Source organism: Mustela lutreola, chromosome 3, assembly GCF_030435805.1.
Source record: "Mustela lutreola isolate mMusLut2 chromosome 3, mMusLut2.pri, whole genome shotgun sequence".
In the NCBI taxonomy this organism is placed as follows: domain Eukaryota; kingdom Metazoa; phylum Chordata; class Mammalia; order Carnivora; family Mustelidae; genus Mustela; species Mustela lutreola.
The window spans coordinates 61,468,176-61,484,205 of record NC_081292.1 but is presented as its reverse complement, the minus strand read 5'-3'; the positions used below and the strand labels follow the sequence as shown (position 1 = coordinate 61,484,205).

At 39.9% G+C, this 16,030-nt stretch overlaps 1 long non-coding RNA gene across 1 annotated transcript; it reads right to left on the bottom strand.

The window, feature by feature from the left end:
- Positions 1-673: 673 nt before the first annotated feature.
- On the bottom strand, positions 674-14,893 carry LOC131828051 (uncharacterized). Its single transcript, XR_009352205.1, has 5 exons — positions 14,815-14,893; positions 14,411-14,491; positions 8,921-9,028; positions 6,007-6,071; positions 674-1,691 (listed from the first exon to the last, which is right to left on the bottom strand). It is a non-coding gene; the product is annotated as an uncharacterized LOC131828051 (long non-coding RNA).
- Positions 14,894-16,030: the final 1,137 nt, after the last annotated feature.

The following is a 16,030-nucleotide window of genomic DNA, read 5'->3' as shown; positions in this document are numbered from 1 at the left end:
GTAGAGTTGTTGCCCCAAAGAGTCTGCACGTGGAGTTCAGGGAACATCACAGGCTAACCTTTGCGGGGGTTTTGTGTGTTGTTGTTTTGTTTTGTTTTTTATGTTCCAGAGTCATCTGCATACATGATAAGTTTGAAAACCACTAATACAGGCTATTAGTGGATCACCAATTAGCAAAGGATTGTCTAATGCTGTTCTTATTTTGTAGATGAGGGAATGCAAGCCCTGTCCCGAAGTGTAAATGACCGATGCATGTCGAAGAACCACATTTGGCACAGGGGTCCCATGATTTGATGAATTGTGATGGACAGATGACTTGGTTGTCATTAATTTGGTTATCTGGAAATTTCAATCAGGTGAATATGTGGCATGGAGGCAGCCTGGCTGCAGTATCCTTGACTTCTGCTACTCACATGTTTCTCTCAGTGCTTGTATACAGCCCGCCCACGTGTGCGACTTCTTGTCAGAGCTCCAAGACTAGAAAGCCATTTTCTTCCAGGAGCTAACTTTACTCCCTACCCTTTCATACTTGCTTAAGAAAAGGTCTTTTAATTTTATTGATACCAAGGTATAAATGACTAATTAATTTTATGTTGAAGTATTTGTTCAGTAATAGTAAGTAAAGTCCGTAGCTTCACTGATGAAGCTTTTGTATTTTCAGGTGAGGGGAAGTTCATTTTGGGTTCAGAGGGCCTGTGATTAAGTATACATACACATAGATTGCTTTTGGAAAATACTGCTCTTGTAGCCATGAAAGCGCCTTATATTAGAAGAGATTGATTTTCCCTGGGCAACAATGGCAGTTCTTAGCAGAGAGACAGAGTGTTTAACAACTATGAATCTAGGGAGTCATGAGAATTGTTACCTGAGTTTTGTAATTGGGAAATATCTCCTTGTATTTTTGTACTGTTGGGTCAAATATAAAGATAAAGTCCATCTGCAGTTACAACCTAATATAAATAACTCCTGTTCAGAGAGAAGTAGGAAATATTCAAACTGCAAATTTCAAAAAATTCAGTATTTGGCTTTTAAATACTGTAATGTTTCCCAAGTCATGTTTTGTTTTGGAGAAGGATAAAATCACATTTCATTATATTCACTCTTAATAGCTGTCATCTTCTGAACTCCTATACACTAGATTAAACATTAGGGGACTTACATACTGGAATTCATTTAATTTTACAATAAACCTTGTATGACAGCTATTTTTATCTTTATTTTATGGACCTAAATGAATTTAAGTAACTAATTTATGTAAAAGGTTGAATGCCTGACACATAAAGGACATTTAGTAAATATTTTTGAACTCAGAATGAGCAAAGACTTGCCAAAGCCATAAAGCTTCAGGGTGGACAGCGGAGCCAGCCCGGAGGGCTTGGCAGCCTTCAGGCCAGTCTGGCTGGGAGTGCCGAGGAGGTTGGCTGTTGTGGTTCTGAAGGCTTGGAAATCAGAATCAGCCTGGCCTCGAGGGTGATCTGCACAGTTAAAGCTGTTCAGTCTGGTTGACATCCTGGAGTAATGTCCTCTGGAGAGCTGGGCTTGTCATCCTAAGGTCTACTCTCTTCAATAGTATCAGCTTATAACTCTGTCAACGACGCTGACTCCCCTTACTGCTCAGGATCACAATTATTCATTTGTTTGTGCCGCTCATCAGCCAACTATTGAGAATCTGCTACGTGCCGGGCTGGGTTCTAGAGACACAAGAAAGAAAAACAATCAAGCAAGATCCATATTGTGTTAGTGGTATGCACAAGTAACCAAAAAAGCGGCTGAACAGAACTCTTGAATCCTTCCCAGGACTCCAGAGAAAAATGCATTTGTGCAGAGTATTTTCGTGGAGTGGTGAACTACTGAATAAATGAGAAGGGTTAGCAAGCAGGGACAGGGGCATTTTTTTACACGCTGGGTCCCTTACACTAAGGCTAGCCCAGAAGGACTTCCTGAGCTCTTCCTCATCACCTGGATCAGACATACTGTGACATACCCATCATAAAACCTAAAAGGCATAATTCCCGGGGTGTGGTTATAACGGGACTCCATTATGCAGTTCTGAAGGCTAACCGTGAGTAGCTCTTGTTCTTGAGATGTCTGCGCATGCTCCAGAACGTGGTCTCCAATAAAATTACAGAATCATACAGAGGCAATCCTTACAATCTGAATGCTTCCCTAAATCAAAGGTCTCTTTTGTTCCAGAATATTTTGTTTGTGATAGTCAAGTGTCTCTGACTGTTTATAGACCTTTCTGGAAGGAGTTTTTATTTTTTTTATTTTTTGTTATTATTTTTTTCATTATGTTATGTTAGCCACCATACAGTATATCATTAGTTTTTGATGTAGTGTACTGAGATTCATTGTTTGCATATAACACCCAGTGCTCCATGCAATACGTGCCCTCTTTGATACCCATCACTGGACTAACCAATTCGCCCACTTCCCTCTCCTCTAAGACTCTTAGTTTGATTCTCTGAGTCCATAGTCTCTCATGCTTCATTCCTTCTCTGATTCCTCCCCACTTCATTTTCCCCTTCCTTCTCCTAATGTTCTCCATGCTATTCCTAATGTTCCACGAATAAGAGAAACCACCTGATAATTGACTTTCTCTGCTTGACTTATTTTACTCAGCACAATCTCCTCCAGTCCAATCCACGTTGATGCAAAAGCTGGGTATTCATCCTTTCTGATGGCTGAGTAATATTCCACTGTATATATGAACCATATCTTCTTTAACAGTTCATATGTTGAAGGCCATCTCAGCTCCTTCCAGAGTTTGGCTGTTGTGGACCTTGCTGCTACAAACATTGGCGTGTATATAGCCTTTCTTTTTGCTACATCTGTATCTTTGAGATAAATACCCAGTAGCGCAATTGCAGGGTCATAGGATAGCTCTATTTTTAATTTTTTGAGGAACCTCCACACTGTTTTCCAAAGGGAATGCACATACCAACTTGCATTCCCACCAACAGTGCAAAAGGGTTCCTCTTTCTCCATAGCCTCTCCAATATTTGTTGTTTCTTGCCTTGTCAATTTTTGTCATTCTAACTGGTATAAGGTGGTAATCTCAGTGTGGTTATGATTTTGATTTTAATCTCCCTGATGACTAATGGTGGTGAACATTTTTTCATGTGTCTGTTAGCCATTTGTATGTCTTCTTTGGAGAACAGTCTGTTCATGTCTTTTGCTCATTTTTAACTGGTATTTGTTTTTTGGATTTTGAGTTTAAGAAGTTCTTTATAGATCTTGGATATCAGCCCTTTGTCTGGAATGTCATTTGCAAATATCTTCTCCCATTCTGTGGGTTGCCTCTTTGTTTTGTTAACTGTTTCTTTCCTGTGAAGAAACTTTTTATCTTGATGAATCCCATAAGTTCATTTTTGCTTTGGTTTCCCTTGCCTTTGGAGACATGTCTTGGGAGAAGTTGCTGTGACTGATGTCAAAGAGGATGCTGCTTATGTTCTCCTCTAGAATTTTGATGGATTCCTGTCTCACATTGAGGTCTTTCATGCATTTAGAATTTATCTTTGTGTATAGTATAAGGGAGTGTCCAAGTTTCATTCTACTGTATTTGGCACTCCAATTTTCCCAGCAGCATTTGTTGAAGAGACTGTCTTTTTACCATTGGATATTTTTTCCTGCTTTGTGAAGATTATTTGACCATAGAATCGAGAGTCCATATCTGGGCTACCTGTTCTGTTTCATTGGTCTATGTGTCTGTTTTTGTGTCAGTACCGTGCTGTCCTGGTGATCACAGCTTTGTAATTTGTAGTGCTGTGTTTTAGTGCTAAAAGCTAGTCCTGGTATCACAAAATAGTTGAACTGCCTGTTAGAATTTTTACCAAGATTTCAGATAAAATGTTTTTGTAAGGAACATTTTTCCCCCCTCCAAGGCTTGTGTTAAAATAAAGGTCAGGAAATTCGGTCACGTAAACAAGCTAGCCATGACTTTCATCCAGAGGGACGCACATCACAGGTGTGGCTCAGTGCTGCTAGAGTTAGTTTAAACACATTGGTTATGCTTATATATAGCACTCAAAGTCCAGACAGTCACTGCAGCTCCGTCATCACTTACTCAGGTTGTCCCAGCAAATTCCTCTTGGGCTATTTCTTTGCCAAGTTTAAATATAATGGATTCTAACCTATAACAGAGAAAAATCAATGTCTCCATTTTAGAAAAAGGTAAAATTTTCCCTCAAAAAGGAAGCTCTTCACAAGCAAAGAAATGTGTAAATAAGTAAATTTAGTTCATGGAACAATGAAAGCAATAAATTCGTTTAACTTGGTAGGTGAAATTTTTATAAATCAAAGAAATCCTATGAAAATTTGCTTTACTTAATATTTTTTTGTATTCTTATTTTTAACTTTTTATTTAAATTCCAGTTAGTTAACATCCCGTGTTATATTAGTCTCAGGTGTACAATATAGTGATTCAACACTTCCTTACATTACCCAGTTCTCATCACAACAAACGCACTCCTTAGTTATTTTATTGTTTTCAAAAGCTATGGGAGATAAAAAGATGATAAGAGGTGGCAAATCAATGTCCCTATTATGCTTTTAAAGTATACTTTTCTCTGAAGGAAAATATACATATAAAATATACAATTCATAAGCATGTAGTTTGATACTAAATACACTTGTGTAACCAGCACGCCTATCAAGGACTAGGTCAGCACAGAGCATTATCTCAGAAGCCCTTTTCTCTGCTAGTCAATATCATTTCCTACCCTCGATGGTAACCAGAACCCTGATTTCTAACACCATAAACTGCTTTTGCCATTTTTAAATTTTGTGTTTATTTTTTAAAACTTAATTGTATTTAATTTTTTTTCAATGTATAAATGGAATTATGCGGCATGCACTATTTTTGTGCTTGGACCATGACTAGCGCTGGTGGTAATGTAGCCGTCCTTTGATGAACACATGCATGCATTTCTTTTGGGTATAAACTGACCAGGAGTGTTGGTGGAATCCATGCATGTTCAGTTATGGTGGGTAATGTCCAACTGTTTGCAAAGTGATTCTACATGCTCTCCTTTTATGAGTGCCTATGTGACACTCCAGAGCTTTTCCCAATTTCATTTGTCATGAGATTTTCTTAAACTGAAAAAATCATTTGAAAAACATTCTGCTGCATTATAGTTAAAGAAGATTTTGCTAATACAGTTATTTTGAGTGAAAGTTTTTTGCGAGCTAAATCATACTTGTGAGAACATATCTTCATAATGGTACTAACAACTCCACATAAAGGCTAGGCTGTAAATTTTGAAAGATGAATCATCATGAGGCAAGGCTGTAGTCAGCTTGGAAATAGAGTGTACTATTCTAATCTTATGTAACCAAACTTTCCATGTGGCAGGAAGATACTAGGTTGCTTTCCAGGAAAATAGGTTAAAAAAAAAAAAAAAGTATTCTTAACTCCCCTGTCCCCACCCTGCCCCATATATCAGTTTTTAATTGCAAGCAACTAAAAGCAATCTGAGAAATTTAGAAGAGAAAAAAATTGATAAAAGGGTATTTAGTAACTTCAGTGAGTCTCTCAGATGGTCAGGGAACCAGACTTGAAGATATTTCAGTTTGGAACTAGTTCTCTACAGAGCAATTGTCACTGCCATCAGGTACAGATCCCACAGCCTGCTGGTTAGCCAGTCTCCAAGATGGTGCCCCAAAATCTCACATCCTGTTACCAATGCTCTTGTGCAATATCCTTCCATATTGAAGTAGGGATGCTTTGTGTGACCAGTAGAGTTTGCGGAGGTAACAGTTTAACTCCCCAGGCTAGGTTATAGAGGATATTGAAGCTTCTGTCTGGTCTCTGGGATTGCACAGAGGTGGCAAGGGGAAGCCAGCTGCCATGCTCTGAGAATATGCAAGGAGCCCTTGGGAGAGGACCAGGGCCTCCTCCTAATATCCAGCAGCAGCTTACCAACCCAATGAGCGAGTCCCCTTGGAGGCAGGCCCTCCATCTCCAGTCGCACATGAACATGACTGCAATCACAGCTAATATCTTACCTTCCAAACTCTTAAGGGGCTCATCCACGGCCACTCAGCTGTGCTGCTCTGAATTTTGATCCACACTATGGGAGAAAGAAATGTTTATCATTGTTTGAAACCATTAGGTTTGGGGTAATTTGTTACACAGCAACAGATAGCTAATGACAAATAGACATGGGCTACAGCTGTTGGAATTGTTGCCAATGCTGCCTTTGGGAACTGTGTGTATCTGCAAGTAGCTTCACCCAAATGGATTCTGCACAGTCCTCACCTCTTCATTTCATGGCTTCTGATTCAAAGTCTCAGCTCCTTGCACTGACTGACACTATGTGCCCACTTTTATTTGCATAGAAGTTTTGGAAATGCAAGTAGCTGACCTCCTCAGCTTCTAAAATGGAAGGTGAGCTCTACCTCTTAAGGAAATTCCTTAAACCTAGGAAGACAGTTGAGATACTAGGCAGCCAAGAGGAATGCCAAGTGTCCACTCTGCCAGAGCCCCTCAAAGTCTGCCACTCTGTGATTTCCCATTGTTGGGGCATAGTGAGATAAACTTTCAGAAAATGAGAATACGCATTCAGAAACTTGTATAACAGTTTGGCATTGCCACGGTATTTTGTTGTCTTTGACAAAAGTACTGATCCACAGGTTGAAAATAAAACATAAAACTGGTTCTTCACTACAGATGGTTTGAGAAGCACGACACTCTATCACATCTGTAACAACAGAACTTATCTGAAAATACTACGCTTCTCAACTCTGCCTTGGGAGCTTCCAGAAGAAGTTTGCTTTCTCATGAGAATGACATCACCGAATGATGATTTTCTCTGCATTCAAGGAGTTAATCAAAGACACTGACACTCTCACTGTCGCATTTCATTCTGTAACAACCATGGTTCACTTAGTCGACCATAAAGCTGATCTCCAGAGGTCAGAAACCAACTTACAGTCGTGAAGCAGACATCGTGACCTCAGAGCAAGTCAGGACAGGTTTGGACCCCAAGTGGAAGGCTTTTCCACATCCTGTAACCATTTACTCTTCACTGACAAAGCACTAACTGAGGATTTCAGGCTCTGTCAATTCTCAGCAAACTTCTAAGAAGTTGAGGATGCCTAAAAGTCATGTCACAGTAGGACTGATTTGCAGCCAGAATCAACCAACCTTTGGCCTCATTTTTGTGTAGTTTGGATGTTCCTATCATCAAATCTGTCTTTCTATATAAAATGTTTCCTGTTTAAGTTTCCTTTTTCAAGTGAATGGATTTATTATCCTAGAGGAAGACTTGGCCTGGCTGTTCAGAGATGGGAAAGAGGAATGAAAGGTTATAGATCAGATGCATTTTCTGTGGCCCGACCAGCTGAGAATTGGTTTGTGTGTATCATTTTATGGAAAGCAGAGGACCAGTGACACACACATTGAATTTATTGAATCAGGTGTAACAACACTGGGTAGGTTTAAGGAAACAGGCACATATGTGGAGCAAGAGGGAGAAGGATAGAGTTAGTTCTTATGGTCACAGTGTCTTATCTCACTTGGAGAAGAAGTCCAAGATGCGTGGGCTAAAATCTTCCATTCCAGTAAGTGCAGTAGGAGAGAGAACAGTGCTGGAGAAGCCTGCTGGATCCTTGGAAGCAGGATTTGAATGACATTGCCCAACACTAATTGAATACCTAATCTTGTATAATCTTTATAATAGGCATTCGAAGGAGGTACTACTGTACTGAATTTTCTCTTTTACAGTTCCATAAGGTAAATTGTCCCTATCCCATAGCTAAGAAGAGGTAGCTAGAATTCCAGCTAGACTCTAAAGCACATGCTCTTAACTCCGTACTTCTCTGTGCTGCCTCAGACTGGGTAGAGGAGAGATGCCCAGTCCAAGGAGGGGATGGGAGACAGAACAATCTAAATTCAAAAGTTGGGAGGTGAAGGAGAATATGTTCTGGGGTCAGTGCAACTGGCCTGGCCAGGGGATGGTCTAAAGCAGATGGTTTGGGAACAGAAGTTGTAGTTGAGGGGCGCCTGCATAGTTCAGTCATTTAAGCATCTGCCTTTGGCTCAGGTAATGATCCCAGGGTCCCGGAATCAGGCTCAGCATTGGGCTCCCAGCTCAGCAGGGAGTCTGCTTCTCCATCTGCTCCTCCCCCACTTATGTGTGCGCGCTCTCTCTCTCTCTCATTTTCTTTCTCTCAAATAAATAAAAATTTTAAAAAATTAAAAGAAAAAAGAAATTGTGGTTGATAAAACTGGAGAATTGATAAGGGTGAAAAATGTAGGAATTGAAGATTACTACAGCAGTGGATTCTGAGAAGGAAATGATATTATAGAAAACAGAATTTTCTTCAGAAGGTGAACTTGGCAGATGTGGACAGATAGGAAAAGAAAATCACTGAGAAGATGTTGCAAAGGCTGATAGAAGAGAGGCCATGAAGACAGGGACGAGCGTAGTGGCTCTCACAGTTTTGGTCTTGGGGCCGTGGATGGAGGTCAAAATGATGGAGGGTCCCAAAGTGCTTTTGTTGAGGTAGGTTTTATCTATCAGTGTTTACCATACTAGAAATTCAAACAGAAACTTAAAAATATTTTAAATTTTGAAATAATAACATATATTAACATAAGAAGCATTTTCATGAAGAAATAACCGTTTTTTTTTTTTAAAGATTTCATTTATTTATTTGACAGACAGAGATCACAAATAGGCAGAGAGGCAGGCAGAGAGAGAGGGAAGCAGGTTCCTCACTAAGCAGAGAGCCCGATGTGGGACTCAATCCCAGGACCCTGAGATCACGACCTGAGCTGAAGGCAGAGGCTTAACCCACTGAGCCACCCAGGTGCCCCAAGAAATAATTGTTTTTAAAACAAAACAAACCAAACAAACAAACAAAAAAAAACAGTATAAAAAGTGGCACTATTTTACACCTTTACAAATCTCCTTACTGTCTGGCTTTATGGAATCCAGCTGGATTGTCATACATTCAGTTGTCACATCTTCAGTCTGTCGTAATGTCACATGACATGTGGGCTCTGGAAAACTCCACTGTCCCACTTGTGAGAGAAAATGAAAAAGGCAAATAACACCTTCATTTAATCACAAACAGTGTCTTGACCCCAGGACACTCTAAGAGATTCGCGGGGATTCCCACAGGCTCCTGGACAACAGTTTGAGAAGCACTGGGCTAGAGGGAGGCCGAGGTGTTGGAGATGCAGCACCAACAGAGAGAACCAAAGCAGCCCCATCTGCAGACTGATCGGATATCAACCAGGGCGGGGAAGAGGGGGTGCAGGCTGCAGAGGGAAAGCTCTTACGAGATCCCATACAGCAAACCTGGGTGATCTGGGACAATCATAATGCTTCTTACAGAATGGGGAAACACATAGGGGAAGGCAGTGTGGTAGGGAAGTTGGTAATTTCTGGTTTTGGTGGTTTGAATGTGAAGTGACCGAGAGATATCCAAGTACACACAGAATTAAATCAGAGAGACAGCAAAACCTTTTGTCACTAATGAAAGTAAATCTTCAAGAGTTAATTTAAATTTAAATTAATTGAAATTTAAAAAGCTAACTTGAAAATGGAAAGTTAACTTAAAAGTGAAATGAAAGCAGGTACTACAATTTCTATGGAATTCATCAAGAAGTACTTAGGAAGTAGGACATTAGAGGAATGTAACTATATTTGAAAATTTTTCTTTTTTAAGATGGAGACTTAATATGTGGGCGTCTGTTACATTACTCTCATATATGTTTATGTGTCTGGAATAATTTGTAATAAATTAAAAAATTTAAAGTTTATACCACAGACTAATCCATGCATCCCCCTGGTCATTACCCCTTCCCTCCCCCCCCCCCCACACACACACTATTTACATTCTTTAGATCAGATGTCATTTTATTTCCAGCTGCTAGTGCCAGGGATGATCCACTTCGAAAAGAGACAGGAAGAGGGAGAGAGAGGATCTGAACTACACTCAAAATCTAGCACTTTTCTTTAGATACTGCAATGCAGGCAGTAGGGAAAGGACCTACGTGCAACACGGCAGAGCACGGGGAAGTGGGAGGTGTGAGCCAAATAGGAAGCTGCCAATATTTACAGGATGCCAAAGACGAGTATTTTATTACATGCATTTAGCAACAACTCGATCAGACTTGAAGTTCCTAGAGGAGTTTTACAGCACTTAGTGGGAGAGGAGAACAGGAAAGCAAGCATTACCATAGGTGTGATAGGTTTTCAGGAGTATCAGGGGCCTGGGAAGATTGAAATAACTTGGAGCGCACTACCACCTGTCCCTGGGAGGCTATGGAGCCAAGACCTGCTCTGGAACTGGAGTAGATCTGCGTGTGAGCCCTGACCTGGACACTGAGTCAAAGCTTTGAGACTCCGGGAAAGTTACTTAATTGTGTAAGCTTTAGTTCTAAAATATTTTTATGGATAAAATATACAGTAATACCAGCTGCTTCTGGGAACTGCTGCTAAGATAACCTGCAGCAGGATAACCCAGTCGGCTCAACCCTCCTCTGTCCTCCAGGCTTTAAAACACAATAGCTAACACTCTCCAGACCCACAACCTCCACCACCACTCAGTCATGAAGCCTCTATCAGCCCGGGTCCTCAAACCTACCAGTTTTTGCTCACCCTAAAGCATTTCTGGAATACTTTTTTTTTTTCTCCTATTGATCTCACAGGCTTTTTATTTTTTGATTCTTCTTTAGCTTTATAACTATTATGTAATTTTAACCACATTACATATTTTTCTTTACCTTAGAATTCATTCCAGAGTGTGTCCCAGAGTCATTTTAACCAAATAATAAGTGAGGTGGGAAAGAATATGCAAATTGTTCCACTTTCTACGCAAGAAAGTATTATGATAAAAACTCAAAAAATTCTTTTTCAAAGCATGTTTTGTGTTGTGTGTGTTTGTGTGAACGATCGCAGGAATAGCTTAGATCATGAATAAGCATGTTCTCAGGTGGAAGGGGACCGTGGTCTGCCCTCAGTGTGGACTGTTGCATTTCTGTAGTAAATATACATTCTCAGCTGTGGCCTGAACCAGAGTGACCCCAGTGCTCCTGAAGCCCAGTGTGTTCTTTCAATGAATGAGTGAGTCAGTGAATGAATGAATGAAGATAAGCAAGAATGTATATGTAAAATGAAGCTGAACTATCTTGACCAACAGGAATATTGTTTGAGGTTCCTTTTTTTTTTTTTTTTAAACCAGGGACAGAATTCATATAAAGTAAGGATAACAGTTACCTTAATGACAAGAAGATCCTCTTTCTGCTAGTAACTATTTCATAAATACATGTGTTCTATAAACTGTCATAACCTTCATTTATTTTTTGCAGTTGTTTCATGACCTTTGCAAACAAAGGGAAAGACTCGCAACTGCTAAGTTCCGTTTAGAACTTAATTACTAGAAATAGAAGGACCTAACAGGGACTGCAGCTGTTCTGAGTTTCAATTATTTTTCCGCTTATCTTCCAGGCTAATAACTTGGGGCTCAGGGCTGAATACGTTCCATTTTTAGCAATGGGAAGTATCAAGAGAGTCTTGTTTCCCACATTACTGAGCAGAATGGGAGAATGAGCTCCAGAAACCCTCCTGGAAGGGCTTGGGAGAAAAGCAGGAACATTTACACTGGGAACAATTGGATTTAATCAGAAGACTCGGCAATAAAAGTAGAGCATGGGGCTAGAACAGAAGTGCTGGTAGGAAAGGCTGTCAATTGCCTGTGAGAAATAACGATCCGTGTTCTTTTTGGTGAATCAGAGCATTACTGTTGTAATTAACATTAAGATGTTGAATCATATATCCCACATGGAGTCAAAGGTTTGTGCAGAGTGAAAGTGGATCTGAGGCATCACTCAGATCAATTTTTTCTAAGCCAGAGAGATGAAAGGACTTATCCAGGGTCACACAGCTAGTCTGCGCAGAGCTGAGAACAGAACACGTTTCCTATTCCCAGTCAGGGCACTTCCCCGTCCCCCACATCTGCTTCCTCTACTTCTTTGAGCTTCTTTTCCCATCAGGCCAGAGCTCAAGTGTTCTGGTGAGTTCTCTCAGCACGATGTCCAGATGGTTACTTTTGACACTTCTGTGCCTGGGCACCTTCTTGACTTCGAACTTGAAAATGATGGTTTTGTAAAATTACTAGGTTTCCTGGTCCGGTCAGGTAGTGGTGTTTGAGGCTCTGTTGCATTGGGACCATATGTAGGTGTAGATGAGAACTGATAACACATAGCTGTGTGCTGTTGACTTCAGTGTGTTTAGAGACTCAAACAGCCAGGAGAAGTTATCTGGGTCAAGGGATCTAAGTCTCTGCTTTGCAGGTTAGGAAACAAAAGCCTAGAAAATGTAGTGGCTGTCAGTTTAAACTACAGAGGTCTTAATGTCATGGAACATTCTATGAAAGCAACATTTATGTGTTTCAACTTTTACTCTATTGAGGATTTAACAAAAATGGTCTTGGGTTTTTGCATTCTAAAGAATGCATTAACATTCTTTGCAGTAATGCATTAATGTATTAAATGTTAGGTACATTACTGTATTAGTCATTATTTTATCCACTTGGAGGAGTTCTAATAGGAAGAGCATGAAACCATTAAGCATTAAAAATTATTGGAATGCTGGCATAAGTGTGTTATTGAGAACCAAATAGTTCAATGTAATTTGAGCAGCAATAGATCACCATCCGTGGTCTTCGACATTACCATTTTGATTAGATTGCCTGTCAGTGTACTTGTCACACATTTCTGTCTGGACATCATTGCTTTTGGTGTCACCATGCAACTACCCTACAACTGTGCAGTGAGATCCTCCCCATCCTTCAGAGCTCACAGCAAGTGCTCCCCCATTGGCAAAGCTTCAAAAGATCCCCAGACCTAGGGGATCTCTTTCTCCTTAGCATCCCCAGGACACTGAGTACTTCTCTTCTGTTATTTACTATAGCAATCTGTGTGTTTTAAATAAATTAAATGCTGCTATTACCCCTATTCTGGATTTTAAGCTCCACAAGGGAAGAGATTAAGTCTATTGGTTTTGCTTCCTCACAGTATCTTGTATTTGTTGAATGAACGAATGTATCATAAGTAAGAAAGCGCTCAGCTGAACACATAGCATTATACTTCAGAATATTGATATCGAACAGCACAACCTTGGAGGGCCGTTTTAAAGTTCAGAGTCAACTGGGAATCGATCGAGAAACTGAATGCCTGAACACATATCATAAAGAAGGCTTTCCATTCCTCTTCTGCAATGCCTTTATACACAGAATACTCTGGGAATTGATCGTTTGTGAAATACTAAATGATGTCTCAAATTAAGAGTGGAGTTTTCATAATACTCAGTTCCCTGCAATTCAAAAACCACATGTTGGCCTTTCGGTAACTCTTTTAGCCATATCAGGTGCATGAACAGACTCAGGGAAGCATCTGTTCTACTGCTGCCAATTAAGTTTGCTGTGTTCTCCCTGACAGGCTGACTGTTCCATTAAAACAAGTGCCTTTTCCCCAGGCGGGGCGGGGCGGGGGGTAAAAACATAAATAAAAAATAAAAGATCTGGGGATTTTCTTTGGTCATTAGATAGCTCTACGCCAGATAGGAACATAAAAATTTTCTTTGTGTGGGGAAAGAGGAGAGCTTTCCTGAAATTTGACTCATATTACAAAAAATGGGGGAAAAGGGATTTAAGTGCTTCTTTCAGTTCCTTTTCCAAACATGGAAAGTTAAATAGTAGTTCAGCCACAGTCCTTTCAGAGGACGATCTCATTGCAAATGTAAACTTCACTACTCACTCACGGTGTTTCATATACTGCAAAGAACCCAGACTCAAGATTCAAACTGCCACATGCAAATCCTACTTAAAAGTCTAGAAGTGTTAGTGAGATCAAATGCAAAAGAATTCTGTGCCTTTAGATTCCGATTTAACCATATTTCTTATTAGCTGTCTATGTCAAGGAGTTCCCTGTTGTATGCTTTTAATTGCAAAATAGACAAGAAAACTCCTATCACATTGTTATTAACTGCCACAAAGTAAATTAGTGGCAGAAACAGAGCGTAGTCTTTGAATTTTAAGCTTGCTCAGGTTCAGGAGTCCAGATTGCCTCGGGCTTGGCTCTGCTACTTAGCTGTTGTGTGGTGAAGACAGCTCAGACACAGTTGACTATCAGAAGTACTCTTTCACCAAGGACCAAACTTCCATAGAAAGGATTTCCCAAAGGAAAGCACTGAGTCAAAAAACTTCATTTCTCCTTACATCTCTGCAACTTACTTGAGTCCATGAGCCCTGTTGTTCCCAGCTTGCAAAATGGGAATAATCCTTCACCCTACATTTCTCTTAAATTCATTACAAAAATCAAGATAGCCTTGAAAATTGTCAAGTCCCACATTAACATAAGATTTTATTGTAACTGCCCAGTGCTATGTGTACTCACCTCATTAATCTCTCCTTTTCGTTACTGGAAACACTGAATCATACTGATACGGAACATGCCTATTGCTCCATAATTACTTACCTAGAAAAGGGAAAAGTTCTGTTACCCAGAGAGGAGTAGAAAGGACAGGAAATCTTGTTAATCAGCAAATAAACTCATACAGGGAATTTTTTGTCACCCAAGGATGTGCTTTTCTTCTTTCTCCTTCTCCCCCAATTCTCTCTCTCTCTCTCCCCACACATACACACCCCCCCCACCAATGTAGGCTTATTGATTCTTTATTGTTGCTCATCAGCAATAATCCATTCCTTTCAAAAATTCATTACTATTCATTTTGTTGATCACAGTGTCATAGATTTGGTTCTGGGGAGCCCCCTTTAAACGGTCTCCCATAACCCACTGACCTCATGTTGCCATCATTGTTTGATTGCTGGATTTGTCTTATACCTTCCCTTCTCCAGCCCTAGAATCAGCCATTATCCCAAGGTTCCTTTCAGTAGAGAATGGAATTCGGAAGCCAAGACCTTTGTGCTGAATGTGGACACCACTATGCGAGGGGCACTGTTTGTAGGTCCTTTCAAGGAACTGGGGGAAATAAAGAAAAGCAGAAGTGTGTATCTAGATGTGACATGAGTCTTTCAAGCAGAAAGAATGGCATGTGCAGATGTGTATGTGCATGTCTTTTTGTTTTTCATATCACTGATTATTAATAATGCTAAGTCCTAAGGTGCCTGGGTGGCTCAGTCAGTTAAGCATCCAACTCTTGATTTCTGCTCAGGTTGTGATCTCGGGGTTGTGAGATCAAGCTGTGTCTGGCTCTGTGCTCAGCATGGAGTCTGCTTGAGACTCTCTCTTCCTCTCTCTGCCCCTCCCACTTGTGCACTCTCTCTCTCAAATAAATAAATCTTAAAAAAACAATGCCAAGTCCTTTTGCCATGTTTATTTGTCATTCATTTTTATTCTTTTGTGAAAAGAAGTGTGTAACTTTTTCTCTTTTGCCTAGTTCTCTATTGGGTTGTTTGCCAGTTTTCCTATGTATTTCAGTGTTTTCTTTTTCTGAACCTGCTAACTTTCTAAACTTAAAAAACTTAAAAAATATATACATATTTGAAAACAAGGACTCAGACAGATATGCATATACACATGTTCACTGCATTCATGACATTTAAATGAACATCATTCATGACAGCTAAAATGTGGAAGCGATCCAAATATCCATCAACAGATGAACAGATAAAATATGATATATAATACAATGGGGGAATATTACTCAGCCATAAAGGGAGTGAAGTTCTGAGACATAGTACAGCATAGACCGTCCATGAACACATTACTAAGTGAAGTAAGCCAGACACAAAAGGACAAATATTTTATTATTCCATTTACATGAAATAGCAGCATTTGACAAATTCATAAACAAAAATTACATTGGAGATTATCAGGGGCTGGCGGAGGGGAGAATAGGGGATGCTTTGCTTACTGGTTCCAGAGTTGCTCTTTGGAATGATGGACAAGTTTAAGAAATAGTAGTAATGATTTCACAGCATTGTGAATATAATTAATGCCACTGATAGCACAATCAAAAATAGTTAAGATAACAAATGTTACATTATGTGTATT